At 38.6% G+C, this 20490-nt stretch overlaps 1 long non-coding RNA gene across 1 annotated transcript; it reads left to right on the forward strand.

Annotated features, from left to right (window-relative positions):
- The first annotated feature begins 1090 nt into the window (after positions 1-1090).
- Positions 1091-19309, forward strand: LOC123627708. Its single transcript, XR_006731459.1, has 5 exons — positions 1091-1153; positions 11791-11821; positions 14599-14671; positions 19027-19087; positions 19180-19309. It is a non-coding gene; the product is annotated as an uncharacterized LOC123627708 (long non-coding RNA).
- The last annotated feature ends 1181 nt before the right edge of the window (positions 19310-20490 follow it).

The raw sequence follows: 20490 nt of genomic DNA on the forward strand, positions 1-20490 counted from the left end.
ACAGTAGCAGTCCAAACCAGATCTTGACGTTTATTAGTTTTCTGCCCTTGGTGTGATTGATTAGGTCAGTAATGGGGGACATTTATTTTATCTAATTTAAGGCTATAATATATTTATTAGTACATTTTGTTTCAAAGTATAAAATAGCTGAGATACCCTGAATTATGAGCCACAGAGAATAGGACAATTAATAATTGAAATTAGGACTCAATAACATTTCCTGAAAACTTTAACATCTGGAAAAAATACAGAATGGGTTTTAAATTTTTTTTTTTTTTTTTGAGACAGAGTCTCACTCTGTTGCCTGGGCTAGAGTGCCGTGGCATCAGCTTAGCTCACAGCAGCCTCAGACTCCTGGGCTCAAGCCATCTTCCTGTCTCAGCCTCCTGAGTAGCTGGGACTACAGGCACTCACCACCATGCCCTGCTAACTTTTTCTGTTTTGGGTAAAGATGAGGTCTTACTCTTGCTTAGCCTGGGTTAGAACTCCTGAGCTTAAGCCTCCTGTCTTGGCTTCCTAGAGTGCTAGGATTACAGACATCAGCCACCACACCTGGCCTCAGAATGAATTCCATTTGGGATTCTAAAGTAATATCAGCAATTAAATTCAAGAACAAAATATTCCATTACTTCACTATTTCTTCAAGCATTGTAAAAATGTTATATTGTTAGTATCAAATATATATGACAACCTATTAATACTGACAGAAGGCAGAAAAATTCTCATGTCCTAAAGACGTTGAGCCTAAGAAAAGCAACTTGTCAATGGACAAATAACTGTTGGTTATAGCGCTAAGACTTCTTTTATGTTCAGGACACTTTTCATTATGTCAAGCGTACTGTAGTTAGTTGACTGAACTATACTGCCCACACTTCATGAGGACTTCACTTTACCTTTTTATTCTTTAATTAGAAGCTTAATAAGAACTTTGCAGAGCTTACGGATTTGAAGTGTTGGGGTAATTAAAGTTCTGATATTAGCTCTGATTTTGTTGAAATACTCTTGAGAATTTCATATATTTGGTAAATATTTTCATATAAGCACTAAAATGGTAATATTATTTATTACATATTTATACACAGTATTCACCACCAAACTTCAGAATATAAAGAAGAAAAGATACCTGACAACGCTTCTCAAAATAACAATGCAGGTAAAACTTCTAATAGTGAATTATTCTTGGTGGTTCTACCAGGGGTAAAAAATTAAGAGTAAGGAAGTTTTGAGCACAGAGGAGCAGTTAAAAAGTCAATCTGTAAATTGCATGTGTATTTTTAAAATTTATTTCTTAGTAGTCTAGAATTTAGAATTATTTAATCAGGTAGTTGTAGGGACTTTATAATGTCAAACAGTATTGTCTAAAAAGAGTCTTCATTTAATTATGGTCTCTAAAATGCTCTATGATGTTCTTGAATAAATAAAAAAAAGGTTTTAAAGTTAATATGTTATATGGTTCCTCTATGATCACATTATAATAAATTGGACATCTTATTAAAATGAGTTGTTTATATTTATATATCTCAGAAATGAGTATTAATTACAGTTGATCTGAAGAATGCACAGGTTAGGGGCACCAATTCCCTGTTCAGTCAAAAATTTGTGTATAATTTCTGACTCTCCCAAAACTTTACTACTAGCCTACTGATAACATAAGCAGTCAGTTAACGTGTTTTGTATGTTATATGTTGTATTATATACTGTATTCTTACAATAAAGAAAACTAGAGAAAACATCATTTTTAAGAAAATCACAAGGAAGAAAAACTGTATTTACTATTCACAAAGTGGAGGTGGATCATCAGACAGGTGTTCGTTCTCATCATCTTCACACAAAGTAGGCTGAGGAGGAGGAACAGCAGTTGGTGGTGGTGTTTCTGTGTGGCAGAGGCAGAAGAAAATATGAGTGGACCCCTGCAGTTCAAATCCTTGTTCAGTGATCAAGGGTATTACATAGCGATTCCTGTCACTAAGAATGTAACTATCTTTAAAACTGGGAACTCGGCAATAGATTTCTGGTACCATAAACAAATAGCAATAAGAACTGTTAAACTTGGCCAGTGTGCACCAGTGCCAACAGCAGGTTATTTTTTAAAGATACTGAGTATAGAAGTCAGAAATGAAATTCCTTGTTGAGAAGCACAAGCTATCTTACACATTTTTATGCTAACATGGTCTCACTATTACTGACCTCATTCCCATAAATTGAAACTGGAAGAGATACATTTACTTCATTAAAACAAGATATATTGTTCTATCTGCCAGATAACGGTCATGATAACAGTAATTTTATCAGCATAGCGTACCCTGTTACCATTAGCCAAAAGATTATCATAATCAGTATTGCAATAGAGTAATTTTGGGCTTAACAAATTGTAATAGAAGTACAAAAACATTTCACAGTGACAAAAATGCTGCTATGCTATGTAGGTGTGACACCTAAAGCGCCTCCTAATCTACTGTATGATGACACCTTTAATTCAGTACGTATTTATCAAAGAACTTTTATAAGTTAGGTTTTGCAAGTTGCAGGAGACGATGATAGATGCAGTTTCAGTCTTTAGCGTTCTCATAATAAAATACAGCTGTATCTATATAATTTCTGTGTTTTTTTAACAAAATTGTCAAAAATCATTTTTATTCATTTATTTCCTTGCCCAGTTAATAAATAACTATCAAGTGTCTTTTAGGCAATAAGCATTTTTGTAATGTTACAGAATACAAACATGTAAGAAATACACTCAGAAGCTTTATATTTTATTGCCATTCTTATTATTTATTACTTTATTCAGTGCCTACTATGTGTCTGATGCCCTCTGTGAGCTCATAACTATCATTTCTTATGTACTTACCACGTTAAATATGTGCCAGACAGTTTGAGTCCATGGCAAGGAATTCATGCTTTAAAAAATTGGGTAACATGTCAGGTAATCATGCCAGGTAGAGCGGCAGCAGAATGACGCTTGGCAGAAGGAACATCTAACAAGATTGCATGTTTGGCAGAAGGAACAGCAAGTGCAAAATCTGAGATGCATGAGTGAACTTTGCATGGTGTGTGAGCAGTTCAATTTTGCTTGTGCAAAAAGCATAAAATGGGAGTGGTTGGGAATGAGATGAACCCTTAGGTAAGGCAAGATTGTGGAAGTCTTTTTAATGTTATAGAAATGAATAAATCTTACTTTAGGCCATGGAAAATTTCTCAGGTTCAATGCCTTTGGCTGCAAGTAATAGATAACCTAAGGAACAGTGGCAGAAACAATAGGAACCAAGTTGTTTTGGTGCTTCAGTGATGTCATCAGGATCCCATTTGTTGTCCCTTTTTTGGGGGTGCTCTTGGCAGTGTTATGCTTGTGTCTCCTTTCCTGGTTGGCTAATCAGCACCAGTTCCAATTATGATGTTCTCACAAGACAATACCCAAAGGTGGGAAGGGCTGCACTTCTTCATATGTTTCTTGTAACTAGGGAGAAAACTCAGAATGATGCAGTGGACTCCTGGTAACATTTAACATCTGGGTTACACCACATGCTCATTTTTAAAGCAGTCACTGGGAAACAGATTTAATTACTGTGATTAGCTTAGAATAATTATTTCTCTTTGTGGACCCATGGAGGGGGATTAGGATGATAAATATCCAAATAGAATTGTGTTTCTTCAGCAAGAAAAGTTTGCTGTAAGGATTCATTAAAGAATATTGAGCAGGGGAGTCTGAAGATTGGATTTGAGTTTTAGGGCATTCTGTATATGGTCTAAATCAGGCATGGGCAAGCTTTGTCTGTAAAGGACCTAGTAGTGAATATTTAAGGCTGTGTTATCTCTTTCACATCTGCTCAACGCTGCCATTGTAGTGTGAGAGCAGTCATAGATAATATGTAAAAAGATAGGCATGACTGTGCTCCAGTAACACTTTGTTTTACAAACCATATGGCTCACTTGATTTGACCTGTGGGCTATAGTTTGCTGACCCTTCATATAGGGGATAGATGGGAGTTAACCTGGGAGACAAAGGCAGCTTTTGCAATAATCCAAGCCATAGTTTCCTGGTTACCAGTCCTTGGATTAGTATCAATCTATGATGAGGTTTTCACCCATCCTTTGTGAAGTAGTTAGCAAGGTGGATTTATTCATTTTAAAATATTGTATTTTTATTGGTACTGGACCTTTTTCACTTCTTTTGCTTAAAATATATTTTTTTCCAGTAAGAAATAGTAATAATTGTTTGTGATTTTGGTTTTCTTTTCCCCATGGAAGCCATCAGTTAAAAGCATTGCTTAACCTGGATCTATAAACATGAAACAAACTTAAGTAAAATTGAAGAAAAACATTTACTGATGTTTCTCATGGCAGTGGAATATAAAGCAGAGGCAGAAGGGAGGTACAGTTAATATGATTTAGTGATTACTGAATGTAAAAATTAGGGGTGGAGAGAAATCTCAGATGATGCATAGGTTTCCGGTGTGGACACTAACATTTAAACTGGATATGAGGAAAGAGTGAGAATTGTCAGGTGAATAGAGAAGAGCAGCAGGTCAACAAGGAAGATGAACATTTTTCTATAAATGTTGAGTTTAATGACTATTCGTATAGAGTATTTTCAGTTGGTAGTTGCATGATAGGTGTTTCTACCTGTCGGTGGAACACTGAGGTTGGCGATGCAGATTTGGAGTGATGTTGTTATAATTAATAATATTTATAGACAAAGTCCTAAGTCTAAATGAACTTGTCCACAATGGGGAAGATGTACAATGAGAGGAAGGCCCATGACAAAACTTTGGGAATGGCCACATTTCCCAGAAGGAAAGGAGTTAGTGAAGAAGATTGAGAAGTGGCTACAGAAAAATAGGAGAGAAATCAGAGGAAATGACATTGAAAAAAAAAAAAAAGAAAGAAATGTGAGAATTTCATGCAGGAAGTATCAATTCTTCCACATAGGATTACTAAAAAGTAAGTTTGGTTGAACTTTTAAAAATTCTTTGGTGGTACCCTTTTCAAAAGAACAATTTTGGAGTTGGAAGTTCTACTATTTATGTGATTTATACTTCCGTTGTCCCAATTTGGCAGAATATATCTACTGTGATCCTAGTTAATTTTTTTGTAACTGCAGCAGCTATTCACAGAGTTAGGGAAAATCATCTAGACTGCTGAGTATACATGCTACCATTTTCTAGAATTATCAAAATCTAAGGATCACATGTGAGGACAAACACTGTGTTTTTTATCTGATTCTTGTGGAAGTGCTTGTTGTACTCAAGTCCTTGATAAGCTGTTCTGGATGCATTCAGAAACAAACATCTGGCAGAAACACCTGGAAGCCACTGTCAGACATACATACCCTCCCTCTGTCATGGAATCATAAAACAGCCTTCTTTTTTTTTTTTCTCTTTTACAGTCAGTGTCTTGCTCTGTTGCCTATGCTGGCGGGTAGTGGCCCAAACATATTAATAGTTTACTGCACCCTTGAATTCCAGGGCTAAAACAATCCTCTACCACAGCCTCTGGAGTAGTTGGGACTATAGGCATGTGCCATCATGCCTGGCTGATTTTTCTTATGTTTTATGGAGATATGGGGTCTCACTCTGTTGCCCAGTCTGGTTTTGAACTCCTGGTGTGATCCTCCCACTGTGTGATCCCAAAGTGCTGAGATTATAGGGGAGAGCCACCAGGCCTGACCAAAGCCATGTTTTGCCAGAGTTTGAAGTTTTGATCAGAAATTGTTTACAGATAAGCAGTTTGGAGAATCTGACTTCTATTAAATACTTTCTTGCAGAAAATAACATAATATCATAAAGAATAATATCAGGTCATATTCTGAATATACTGGTTTTCACTATTTTAGAGATTTTGGTGACATCAGTAGAAAAGTCAGTCCCTGAATCTTTTTGTTAGTGCAGTTCTCTTTCTATTTGCCTTCTGGTATCTTTGCTCTTACTGTTTCCTTTTGAATTTCATCCAGAAAGAAAATCCTATTAAGACACATTTCTAACATATATATGTCTGCCAAATGGATATTATTTCATGTTAAGAGAACTAGCTACCTTTCTAAAGTATACCCAGTATACTTTTAGTTTCTGACTAAACTTACTTTCTTGCTAAACTTCTTTGTGTCACAATGACAGTATTTCTGATGATTAATTTCCAAGATTTTAAGTGTCTTCTTGGATGTCAGATATGAATTGTTTTATCTGACATAGTTTTCCTGTGAAGTACTTTTCTGGTATTACATTTCTTTAGAAATTGGTGATCTGTGATTGAACTGCAATATGTGGTGAATTGGGTTAGCACACTTTTAAGCATCTATTTATGAGATAACTCCCCTTTTCCTCCCAGTACTTAAAAGTCCTATTGATCCTTAATGATCAAAGCCACCCTTTGGGGTAGCAGTGGATAATTCATCCTATGCTTTGGACTCAAAGTTTTTGACCTTTGACTTGTTCTGCCAAGAATTGCCTTTAATGGATGAGCCATGTTTTTAGTTTTAGAAGAATTTAAGAAATATTTGAAATCAATAAAAGTAACTCTATGATCACTAGTATAGTATTATACTATATTCAATGGCCATGTGGTTTTCCGCAATTATTCCAGTTACTTGAATGATAAAAAATGATTTTATGTATGCATTTATTTGTTGAGAGATGTGGTCTGCCTGTGTCACTCAGGCCACAGTCCAGTGGCTATGAACAGGTGCAGTCATGTTGCACTGCAGCCTGGAAGTCCTGGCTTCAAGGGATCCTTCCACCTCAGCCTCCTGAGCAGCCGGAGGTACAGTCATGTGCCACCACACCCACCCTGATGTACAATTATTATAAAAATGAATTAATCCCTGCTGAATCAGAGAAAATTGACTGTTATCTTCTTAAGTTTTTTCTAGAAACTTTCATAGTATAGAATATATCATCAATCATTAAGATTCTCTATTTTTTATTCTGGTAAAAGTAGGATTGTTGCTTGTTTCTCATTATTTTCTAGCTTCATTATTTCATCTATCCCTCGTATGCACATGTTCATAGAAATGCAGGAATATCCAAGGCAAATATCAAAAAAGGCAGATTAGGGATAATTACTCCATGAAATAATACCAACTTAAATAATAACCATTTATACAATGCAGTTGTGTCAGTGTTTCCCAAGACCACACCCAGGTTTGGTAATCTGCCAGAAGGACTCACAGGACTAAGAAAATGGTCCTCCTTAGGGCTTTCATTTATTACAGTGAAAGGATGCAAAGCAAAATTAGCAAAAGGCAAAGGTACATGTGGTGAAGTCTGGAGGAAAGCAATCACAAGCTTCTATGACTCCTCTCCTGTAGAGTTACCAGGATGCGCTTCCTAGCCCCAAATTTTGACAACACTTGTGCAGTCTTATCTACCTGTACCAGAGTCTCATTAGAGACTCAGTGTCCAAGTTTTCTATGGAGGGTAGTCATAACAGGCATTCTGTCCCTCACATGTACCAAAATTCCAGACTCCCAGAAGGAAAGTAGCTCTTCAGAGTGAGTCACATTGTTTATATGAAGAGTTTAGGCACAGTGTGCCACTCTTTTCACTTATGGAATGGTGGGAATGCTCTCAAATCCAAGGTCCCGGATGCCAGCCATGGGCCAGTCTCACAAGCATGCCTTTCCAATGATGGCAGTCTCATGCTTGCTATATGAAATATAGGACAGCAGTTATTGCCCAACTTAACTTTTTGTGGTTTTAAAATTTTATTTAATAGCGGATAATGTAATGATAGAACATAACATGATACTGGTTTCAGTTGCATGATCCATATTAAGTTGCAATGCTGTTTACTTTTATTGACTGTGAGTGAATATTTTACAGATATTTGTACATACGTTACTATGCCTATACAGTTAATTACAATCTGTCCTCATCTGATCAAGTTTTCACTGAAATTTTAGGCAAAATAAGCGTATTGATTTCAGATTTAAAGTTAGAATAAGGATTGTCTTTTATATTAATTATATGAATAGTCCAGTTTCAATTCTTCTTGTATTAATTCACTATTTGTAATTATGAAATAAAAAATAATCATTTTATTATTTATTTCCTTGCCTAAGTTGCAATTAAACTTATTTGGCTTATATATTTTTTTATATTTCAATTTGGGAAGTAATGCACATATTCCGTAACTTTGGTGGTTAAATATGCCTAATTTTCAAGGTGACTGCATTCTGCTATAATATTAATATATGGTAGTAGCAGGTTAACTGAATATCTATTTTTTCAAATAAATGAGTTTATTTTAAGAACACTTCTAGGTTCACAGCAAAACTGAGGACGGTACAGAGATTACCCATATACCCCATGTCTCTCATACATGAACAGCCTCCCCCATTATCCACATCCCTCCCAGAGTTGCACATTTGTTACAATTGATGAACCTCCATTGACACATCATTGTCATCCAAAGTCTATAGATTACCTTAGGGTTCACTCTTGGTGCTGTGCGTTCTATAGGATTAGATGACTGTATAATGACATGTATCTCCATTGTAGTATCATATGCAGAATAGTTTCACTGCTCTAAAAATCCTCTATACTGTGTCTTTTCCTCCTGCCTCTTTGCCTGCCCATGAATCCCTGGCAACCGCCAATCATTTTGTTTTCTCCATAATTTTGCTCTTCCCAGAATAGTCACACATTTTGAATAATACAATAGATATCTTTTCAAACACTTAAAAAATTAAAATTCTAAGGCAATTAAAGGTATTCATTTAAGATAATTCTTTGTTCCTGATCCCCCCCTTTTTTTTTTGTTCATCAGTGTGGGTTCTGATGACATATGCTTTACATACTGAAGAAAAGCTTGCTTTCTGTAGATATTTGCCACATAATGGGGAGGGTTGAGAAGAATGACATCATGCAGTACTACACAGCACTAACTGGACCATCTTTCCGTATGAGTTGGGTCCAGATAGACTCTCGCAATGGAAGAGGGCAATCTCACAAGGTTGTATTTTATAAAACTTGGATGACAAATATTTCATACTTACCATGCAATTGGAAATGAGACCCAACAGTGAATACTATAGGTGAATAAATATGTTCCATCCTCATTCTCTTCCTTTGAGGGATGAGTTTGACAAAGGTCTATGTAATTATAACAAGGCTCACAAACTAGATTACCAGTCATGAGGAATGCCAAGAGAGTCACACTGTTTTGCTTTACGTGAAGTGAAAATGCATTTCTTTTCCTCCCACTATGGAGTGGTACAACTGTTGGCCCATTTTTGGAGCTTGAGCAAGTTAATAGTTTTAGCTACAGACATATTTTTTCATATCAGAGAGCACTCCTTGGCAACTTACCATCACCTCCCCAGTATTCTGAAGCTTTCCTCTGAGTATGACATACAGTTCAGAGTGGATAAGCTATTGCCTGAGGGAGTGATCAATCCAGTGGTTCTTTCCATGAGAGATAAAAATGGCAGGTGAATGTGAGACTTGCTTGCAACATACATAGGGCAGAGGAATAGCTAGAAGTAAGTAAACTTACCAGCATCTGCCTCAGAAGATTAGTGAGAGTAAGTACATTGATCTCTCTTGAGCTCTTTTCCACTGCAGCCAACAAGTCTTTCAAGGACACTTGTCCCTGGCCTGTTTACTGTTTTGCCTTGCTTCAAAGTATAATGCCCCCATCCCTAGTTTTCCTTCAGTGGGATGTTTTATCCTAAACTGAACAGGAGAGGCTGTGTTGTGCCATAGCAAAATATGTACTATAGTCCACCCTTATCTGTGGATACGTTCTGAGACTCCCAATGAATGCTTGGAACTCTGAACAGCACCAAACCCTATATATATAATGATTTCTCCTGTATATATACATTTATATGATATGTACACACATACAATATACACGTATCATAACGTTTAATTTCTAAATTAGGCACAGTAAAAGATTGACAATAATAACAATAAAACAGAACAATTATATCTCTACACAGTCATAAAAGTTATGGAAATGTGGCCTCTCAAATGATCTCCTTGTACATAATCACCCTTTATCTTCTAATGATGATGTGAGATGATACAGTGTCTACATAATGAGGTGAATTACATCGAATAACATAGCAGTTTCAGGCTACAATTGACCTTCTGACTATATATGAGAAAGACAAATACCTGCTTTGGATGATCCTGATCAGGGAGCCACAATGACGTTGATATCTGGATATCAGGGGCAGAGCATTCTAATGACTATTGGGTTGATAGCACGTCCAGTTTAGATATGCTGGACAAGCCAATGAGTCAGGTCCTAGACAGGGTGGAGTGGGGTGGTTGAAGATTTCATCATGCTACTTAGAATGGCGTGATGAATGGCAGCTGCATTGCACATTTCTAAAATTTTCCACTTAACAATTTGGAACCATGATTGACTATGGGTAACTGATACCACAGAAATCAAAACAGGGAATGTGATATTGTGAAATATATATGTGGTCTTTTATTTGGTTTCCTGGCATACAACTCCTAAAATTTTTAGACTCTCTGAAGTGCTGTCTTTTTGTGTGTGAAGGATTGACTGATGGCTGGCATCTACCAGGTAGCTGCAGGATGGAGACTGGTCATCACAAAGACCAAGGCATGATTAGAGGATTGGGACTTGCACCCCACCCCCAACCTCCAGGGAGGAGAGTGGGGCTGAAGATAACTTGATCTTCAATGGCCCATGATTTAATTTGTCATATCTCTGTAATGAAGCTTTCATAAATACCCAAGGACTGAGTTTAGAGAGCTTCCAGATAGCTGAATATGTGGAAGTTCTTCTAGGGTGGCAGCCCTGGGAGATCACGGAATCACCCTACCCCTTCCCCCATACCTTGTCCTATGCATCTCTTCACCCACAATTTTTGGAACATGTTTTCCTGAGTTCTGTGAGCCATTCTAGGAAATTAGGGGAACGCAAAGAGGAGATTGCAGGAAGCTTGGCTTGAATGTAATCAGTCAGAAGTTCTGGAGGCCCATATTTGTGACCAGTGTGTGAAAAAGCCAGCCTTGGGGACTGAGCCTCTACCCATGGGATCTGAATCTATCTCCACGGAGATAGTGTTGGAATTGAATCAGAGGAATCTCAGCCGGTGACTCCTGCAGAATGAATTGCTTGATTCTTTGTGGGGAACCCCCTGCACCACCACCACATTTGGTCACAGAAGTCTTTTGTGTTGATAATTGCTGTTGTGGTGTGAGAACATATAGCAACAAGGGTGACTGCTCTATACTCTGTTCTTATAGCTCCCAGTGTGTTAGTCCAGAAATCATGCTGTTTAAGTTTGACACTGTCTTCTTGTAATATTGATTCTATTAGTGAGACCATTTTCTGTCACTCTGGTAGGTTTCAGTTGGGATTATGATTATTGTACACAGCAGTTCACTTGTAGGTATCAAAATTTTGATAAATTCCAGTCTTCCTTACATTTGATAAAAATGAAAGGAGGGGAGGCAAGAGTTACTAATGCATTAATTGCCTACTAGTAGTACACATAATATTAATACTGGTATAGTTCCCAGGTATGACCACGAAACAATACCTTGTAACAAAGCATCAGTCTTTTTCTTACTTTGGTACAAAGTCTAAAACATGTACAGAAGTGTGCATTATTTATTTATTTTTTGTGAAGGTGGAGTCTTGCTGTGTTGCTCAGGCTGGTCTTATTCCTGGGCTCCTCAAAGGATTCTCTTGCTCCAGCCTCCCGAGTAGCTGAGATTATAGGCACATAACACCATGCTCTTCTATGCTTTTAATGTTCTGTATTTGTCTACTGTTGATTTAAAAATACTTTATTTTTTTCTTTAATAGTGGATGGAATTTCTGAAGACCGTACAATCAGGTAGGATTTTGCAGATTTTTAAAAACTGTATGTTAACTAAGGGAATGCAGAGAAAATAACTTAATATTTGAGTGTTCTATTCTGGGCTACACACCACATTATGTGCTTAACATTTTATATCATCTATAGTCGTCATAACTGCTTCACAAAGAACCCATGCTATTACTTTTTACTAATTAAGTAACTGTGGTTCCAAGAAGTTAATTAATTGCCCCATGATCCCATAGTTTGATTATCAGCCTGCCTGGCTCCCAAATCTGTTTTCTTGCCCCCTAGCATAGATCAGTAGAAACCTGTGCAGTATTGGGATCAAGGTACAGGTACAAATAAGATCAATTCAGAAAGGCAGATTTAGTTATATGTTAATTCTCATCAAGAGTTTTTCTTAGAAGTCTGGTTATTCCAAGAGCTTGTCCTGACATATTTGACAATTACAGTGGTCCTTATTTTTAACATCGAATGTTTTAGGGCAGATCTCACTTCACTGTGGCCATAGGACCATAGGTTTTACATAAGCAAGACCAGGCAAGTCCTAGAGAGGAATTATTTTACTGTTAGTGAAGGATATCTACATATAGGACATGTTATGTTAATTATACTTAGTGTCTATTTAGAAGTTGTTTCTAATTGATTTTTCTAATTGACTTCCCCCTTTGGTTTTCCCATTAGGCTGGTATCCCTGCCTAATCCAATGAACCTTTATTATTTTTTTTCTAGAGTCTTTTTTGTTGTTCCGTGATTTTCTATAATTTTGTCTTAATTTTTTTTTTGCTTTCTACTTTGCATTTCTTGTTTTTTTATTGGTTTTTTTTTTCATTTCTGCCAGTTAAATATTCCCCATTTTTCCACACAGAGAATCCAAAGCACAGAGAAATTCAGGATTTTAAGGAATCTTAGAGATTAATAAAAATATCCTCTGGTACTTTTATCTGTGTTTAACATCCTGGTCAAGTAGTTGTTCAGGTAGCACACCTGAAACTCTTTACTTTGGTAAATAACAAAAGATAGAAACCCAAAGATATTTAAGTGATTTATTTGGATATAGTAAATGGTAGAAATGAGATTTGAACTCATCTTTCTTCATTCAAAGCCCAGTACTCTTCCTTCTTTATCATCCTGTGGGTGAGTGTTTTAATAATAGAAAGGGATGGAGGAGTGGGTCTAGTGAACCCAGTGGAAGAGAATAAGAAAGGAATTAGCTGCTGAACCCAGTGGCAGTGGATAAGGGTGGAATTAGCAGTGGAAGGCCAAGTTTGAAGAAAAACAATGCTGGGTTGGAGAGAAATACAGGTTTAAGAAAAGAGATCAGAATATTGGGGCTTCTGACAAGTTTGATAAAGACAAATCATATGAATGAATGAGTAAGGATGTTGGGATTTATCTAGCAAGGCACATTAAAATAGAGCCTTCAAGGGAGTTCTGAACAGGTTGCTGCTTTTTTGTTTGTTTAATTGAAGGAACTGGCAAACTTGAAGTTTCTGTCAAAAGATGTTAAAAGAATATGAGCCACTGGGACGAGTCTCTATAGCAGATAGGAATGTGGTATCGTTTGCTTCCACTCCAACCTACACAGGGGTGGCTTACAGCCCCTTGAGTACTAGGAGGGTAGAGGTTGCTGAATTACATAGATCTGTGGCCCATGGCATGTGTCCCCTCACCTCTGCCTTTGTTCCCCTTTCACTGATGTCCTTCCCATGTACATGTAGAGTATAGCAGGGGTAAGATTTGCTGGGAAATCAGTCATGGAGCTGGGGTAGCTGGTAACATGCCTATCCTGGGAGAGGATGACTGAGACTCCATTTAGTCTGCTTATCAGGAGGGGGGAAATAGAGGGTTCCTGCTCTCGGTCATTTGAGCCTATTTCTTCAGGAACCTGTGCTTTATTAGACTGAAGATCGAAAGGGTGGAGACTGCCATGGAGCCCTGCAGAAGAGGGATCTGGAATCGGGAGCCCATAGGAAGAAGATACTTAGATAGTACTTTGGGAAATAGAAGTATGACTACCAGCATTCTTTTTTTCCAGTAGTCTCTCTTCTTGAGTATCTGAGTGCCTATTAAGATTTTGTAAGGGTTTGCTAGTTTATATAGAACTGCATAAGGCTGGACCTATATAGGCAAAATAATTGGAAATTACAATTATTTATTTTGTACTCTTTCTTGAAAGAATATCCCCAATAACAACATATAAATTTTTCTTTGTCTTTTGTACATTTATCTTTCAAACATTTTAAATGTTTCAGGGGAATCCCTGTATGGTTTATAGAGTAAAGGGAAGTAATAGGGCCTTCTTAGGTGCTTTCCTTCCTGTAGAAGCAAGACTGCCGATTTTCTGAGTGATACAGTCTTTGAAACAGAGATATGTAATGGAGAAGGGACAGCATATTTTTCTACCTTGTTTTCTATCTCTGTCTTCCAGTTCAGGTAAGAGAGGTTATGCCACTCATTAGGTGAATAGACAATTTGTGAAGACATATTATACTCAGGCTTTGCCAATATATTGGCTGTCAATATTTGTTATGAAACTAACAGTAAGTCTTCATTGACTATTTCATAGATTGTGAGAGGTGAAGACAGAAGTAAAATAACTGGAATATTTCTTAAAACAGAGACCAAATTTTATTAATAATTATATCAAGAAACATCATTTAGTATAGACATAACTGACCTTTCACCTTGTTTTATTGTTTCTGGGTGGGTGCATTGGGATATAACCCTGCAAATGTTTTTATTTTAAGGAGATGAATTCACTTTTTTTGTTGTACATTTTTGCTCTAAAGGATTTCCAGCAACATGGGTATTGATGATTTACGACCTACATCATATGGTGAAGACTTCAGTGTCAATACCAAGGTAAATTGGTTTCATGTGAAATTAATTTTATTACTCTGAATCTAATTTTGTATAGTATTTTCTCTTAAAATTTAGCAGTGGCTTCCCTATCATCATTTTATGTTTATAGTAGAAAATTGGTCACAGAAAACCATTCTATACAAGTTTGATGAACCACCTGTGTTACCTCTGACTTGTTGTCTTCACCTCTTCCCAATGGAGTGTAGGGAGTTTGGTCCCCCAGCTTAAGCTCCAAGCTGGTGGACTGTACTTGTGCGTACGAATCCACTGCTCCCTAATGGCTTGAGATGGAAGGCACTGTGTTTAGCTATGGTGTTGTTTCTGCTGTCATTGATTTTAGTTTGTGTGGAGGAGCCAGTTACTGAGCTAATCTATTGTGCCCATGGTAGGCTCTGGTCCCCCAGGTAGGGTATACAAATGCCTTAAGCTTTGGGAGGGGTCATGTAGCTCCCAGGGTTGCTTGGACCCTGCTCCCCATTGAGGTGGGGGAAGGAGCAAAAGATGGATCACCTGGGCTTTGATTTCACCTTAACACCTGAAACTTTCTTTTCTTTTTGAGATGATCTGGCTTCTGATGTCTCTAGTCAGCCATCTAACCTATATCCACTCCATGTTTTTCCTAGTTATTTCAATAATAATTTTATAACTTCTATATTACTATGAGCTACTAGAAGTTAGGAAATGTATTTGTGTGTGTATTGGAGTATGTAGAATGCAATCTTGCATGTAAGAAGCATTTTAATATTTTTTGGATGTGAATAAATGAATAGATAAATGAATTTTAGTGAAATAAAATGTTAGAATATTAATATTATAAAGGAATCTTAGAAGTAATATAATATTCATAATATAATTAAGAATTGAATCTACTAAATTTCTAAAATATATTTTAAATTTATGTTCCCTTTTAATAATTAGAATGTATAACTTCAGGACAGTTATTATGGGAAAATATGTCATAAAAAGGAATAAATTAGAAACATATAAATAGGAAAGGGACTTATTTTCTAGTATTCTCCAACTAGAAGTTTAGATTAGGATTTTAGATTAAAATTCCTTAAGTTTTTGTTATCTTCAACACAAGTTCTGTTAAAAATATCTTTTAAAACTATACATTAATCTTTAAAATTCAGATTACTAGTTTTTTCTCCAAGTACAAAATTGATGGAATATTTCTGTTTCTGATTTTTTATCTCTGTAGTAATAATGGCATAGCTTCCAGGTAGTGGAAGATGACCATGTTTCAATAATGTAATGTATTATTTTATGGTAATGAAATTAAATTCTTTTTTTTCCTCTCCAAGCCAAGGTTTTATGAAATATTTGGGGTCACTTAAGGGCATCTCAAAGGAATACTTACTTCTTTCCATGCAAATACAACACACATCAAGTTGACATGCAAGGTTTGCTCCTAACTGCAACCTTACCAAGATAGTTAAAGCGGAAAAGTTAAAGTTTTATTTTTCTACTGCATTCTACCTGTCTGTGTGGTTTCTTAAAGAAATGGGGAGAGGCCGGGCGAGGTGGCTCACGCCTGTAATCCTAGCACTCTGGGAAGCTGAGGCAGGTGGATTGCTCGAGGTCAGGAGTTCGAGACCAGCCTGAGCAAGAGCGAGTCCCCATCTCTACTAAAAATAGAAAGAAATTATCTGGCCAACTAAAATATATATATATACAAAAAATTAGCCGGGCATGGTGGCGCATGCCTGTAGTCCCAGCTACTTGGGAGGCTGAGGCAGAAAGATCGCTTAAGCCCAGGAGTTTGAGGTTGCTGTGAGCTAGGCTGACGCCACGGCACTCACTCTAGTCCGGGCAACAGAGTGAGACTCTGTCTCAAAAGAAAAAAAAAAAAAAAAGAAATGAGGAGAGATCTTCTAAAGCAAAAGCTACCTGGTCGCCAAATCATGGGTCCTGATCTTGAAAGGTTTGCAGAACGGAGATCTCAAATGCACATGAATGCTGCTCCTGACTGTGCCCGGTTCATCCGAGCCTTTAGTATTTTCTCCACTGCTTGGGGGAGGGGGGAGGGGGGAACTGTCATTTTAGGATGAGCTTCTTCTAGAACCAACATGTAGCCACATCAAGGTGATAGAAAGCTCCCAAACTCCACTGGAGACAGAACATACCAGACTATTTTGATTTCCCCACTGGCTAGGTTTTGGCGACAGCTGCGCTGGTGTGAGGAGGGAGTCCAGCTCCCTGGTACCCAGGCAGTGGCTCTGGCCATCACCGCCTGGCCACCGCTATCCTCTCCCGCCCACTTCGGGGTCAGGGCTCTGGGGCAGCCTGCGTTTCCAATAGGCGAGCAGAGGGGCTCCACTTTGGCCAAGGAAAGGCCATTGGGGAGGGGAAACCTTGGAGGAGAGGCCTTGGGAAAGCAGGGGCGGGCCGCGGGGCACAGGGAAGGGCTGCTGCCAAGGTACACAGCGCGGGCTGAGAGGACCTCAAGGCTGCGGCCCCGCAGGTGTCCCGGGAGCGCACAACTATGCGACCGCGGGCAGCTGGGAGCGGGAAAAGGGGTCCACCAAGACCCTACCAGGGCAAAACCCCGCAGGAACCAGGGCCTGAGGATGCTGCCCCGGGGCGGGGTGGGGAGGGGGCTAGATGCCTGGAGGCGCGTCCCCACCCTCCTGGAGAGGCTGAGCGCATCCCGTCTGCTGCCCCGTGCGCCCGGAAAGGGTCCGCAGGGAAGCTTGGGGTTTGGGGGTGAAGGCAGGCGGGCTCCCGCGCTGGGCAAAAGGCAAACTTGGGCAGAGGGCTCCTGGGTTCCCAGGGTCCCCCCAGATCTGTCCGAGTCCAGGAGACGCAAGCTGCCACGGACTTGAGGAGGAGGCAGACGCCCGCTGGGAGCCAACTTCGTGCGCGGCAGCCGGGGTCGGGGATGGGGTCCGGGGACGCGTTACCCGGGCACCGGAGCGCGGTGGGCGCCAGCAGGAGCCCGAGCGGCGGCGCCCGGCCCGGGGGCGGCACGGTCCTCGGCGCGCGGTGGGCGCGGCGCGGGGCTGGTCCTCTCGCGCGCCCGGCCCGGCCCGAGGCTCCCGGGAGCAGCCCCGGCGGCTACGCCCGGGCGCCGGGCCCGGCTCGCTCCCGGCGCGCCGCTCCTCCCCAGACGCCGGCGCCGGCTCTGGCGGGGCTTCCTCGGCTGCGCCTCTGCGCGCTCTCCTGGGCTCGGCCGTGCGCGGGCGGGGAGCCGGGGGCCGCCGGAGCCCCGCGCCCCGAGCCCTCACCCGCCGCCCCGCGCCCTCGCCCGCCGCCCCGCACTTGGCCCGAGTTGCGCGGCCGCCGCCGCCGCGGCTCCTGCGCCCCAGAGCCGGTCCCATCCCAGTCGCGCCGCCGCCGCCTCAGCCAGCCCCGCTGCCGGCCGCCTCTCCAGCCAGCCAGAGAGTGAAAATTAAATTCTTTACTACAGAAATATATACAAAAATGAATTGTAAATACTAAGAAGTTTTATTATGGATATACTCTGAATTAAAATCTGTTATCTGTTTGTTTCTATCTATATATGTATATGTATTTCTCCATGTACCTTATCATACAGACTATTTTCTCTTTCTGCCGTGGTTTAAGCACATACTTGATTGAGTGGTCCTGTCTCTTTTTGTTTGTTTCTTCTTCCTCCTCCACCTTTTAAAAATGATTTACCCCAGCCTAAAGTTCTCCGTGCAGAATACTTTTCCTCAGTTGTCTATCCTTTCAGTGCCTCTGTCTTCATCGTCATTGTATTTAGTTAAAGCTTTTTATTGAGTAGCTCTTTGTGGCTTTCATTCAACAATCATTGCCTCACGGGGTTTATTTTTCCTTTTTCTCTCTTTCTTGGGAGAACCTGAATCTATACAATAATTTATCTTTAGCATTTTGACAAACATAATAGAAGCGATTGATACAAAGCCAACCCATTAAAATAAGTTATTACTAAAAACCAAACTCGAACATTTTCTCCGGCAAGAGATAATTTGTCCAAATGTGGATCATACAAACACATCTCACAATATAACTCAAAATTGATTAAGTATCTTAATGATAGTTATTTTAATAATCCTTTAAGCTGACTAGGTACATTTTTGTCCTAGGCTGTTTTGGTTAAGAATATAATCTAATGGATATTATAGTATTTGTAGAAGAATCAAGTATGGGTAAAGGGAGTAACATTTTGAGGACATTTGTATCATCTTTTCATAATCTTCACCCCATGAGAAGATGTAGATTAGTAAATGACAGAATTGAGGGTTGAATCTACATCCAAGTGACTCCAAATCCTCTTTTCTTTGTGTTAGATCATATAGTAATGGTCAATGTTATAATTATTTTACCAGTTTGATACTTTTTATTCTTAAAGCTATTGTTTTTTGTTCTAGGGTGTTCCACAACGAAGCTTAACAAACTTAATTACTGCTTCTCAGAGATCCAGGAAAAACTGTATGCTATTTGAAGATTACCTATTCTTGTGTTATTCACTGATTGTTCATTACAAATATTTTCATATATTCTTTACTTCCTTTTTACTGTAGTAGAAGCAAAATATTGTACTGTGAGAACAGATGATGGAATCGTGTTTGAGGACAAGATCTGTGATCATCCAAATGAAGATGTGCTTGAATCCTTTCCTACAACATCAGCCAAAGTTCAGGGCTTTTCACATCCTTCCTTTCTATCACCTGATGCTCCTCTGAAATCTTCCTTTCCGTCATTGGAGAACTGTGGCCTTACAGAGGCAAGTTACGATTTTAAAAACTTTTCTCTTCTACATATTTTTTAGTATACCGCCTCATCCTCAGAATGCAGACAAAAATACTATAAAGAAATGGACCTCCTCAAGGCCATAATAGAAAACAAATGTAATAACAAAAGGAAGGATGTACAGGATTGGGATTTGTAAAAGTTGAGGGGAGTAAATCATTATAGGTTAGAAATTGTGGAAGGAAGGAATTATAAAGCAACCCAAAAGAACAGCTCAACAGATAGGGAAATGAGGAGGGGGAAGAAGGGGAAGAATTCACTGACAAAGGGCAAGATGAATGCAAAGTTTGAATAAGAGAGTCAAGATGACAGGGTATTATGAAAAGACAACAGAAATGAGTTAAATGAGAGCAGCAACCCTCTATATGTTAGCAATTATTTTCATGCAAATTAAGAAAAGAAAGGCAATGAAAAAGAGGCTCAATTTCTTTTGAATGACTTATAGATGGTTTTATGAAAAAAGAAAAGAGAAGGTAAGGGTGAGTATAATTAAAATTAATATATTGTACATTTAAAAATAGCTGTAAGAGAAAAGTTGAAATGATTCTGCCATAAAGAAAAGACAAATATTTAACATGTCACATATCCCAATTACACTGAGATTCTATGAATGTATCAAACCACATGTCCCTTCAAATATGTATATCTTTTATATATCAATTAAAAACAATTTAAAAGGAAAAATTTAATCATCATTTTAAAAAAAATTATTGAAGTAATCTTATATTTAATCAAGTAAAACCCATGTTTCCAGATAATGCAAAGTGAAATATATTTTAGGCCTTATCTGATTTTTATGAATTATTAATTTTTGACTCTTTCATTTTTTCTTTAAGGTTTCTAACTTGTCTTTTGTGTATCCATAACTTACTTAACTAATTTATCTTACTGTTTCATTCAATCTTTACAGCCATTTTAGATCTGTTTGAGAATAGAGTGAGAGAAAGGAATAAGCATTTTATTTGATCCTTTTATTAATCAAAATTAAAATTTCTGGTTATATGAAGGAGGTTCTTAATCTGTATCCATTAAATAAGAACTAACCCTCTTGAAGAAATAAAGGTAACAATTATTTATTTCTG

This window comes from Lemur catta, chromosome 26 (assembly GCF_020740605.2).
Source record: "Lemur catta isolate mLemCat1 chromosome 26, mLemCat1.pri, whole genome shotgun sequence".
Classification (NCBI taxonomy): domain Eukaryota; kingdom Metazoa; phylum Chordata; class Mammalia; order Primates; family Lemuridae; genus Lemur; species Lemur catta.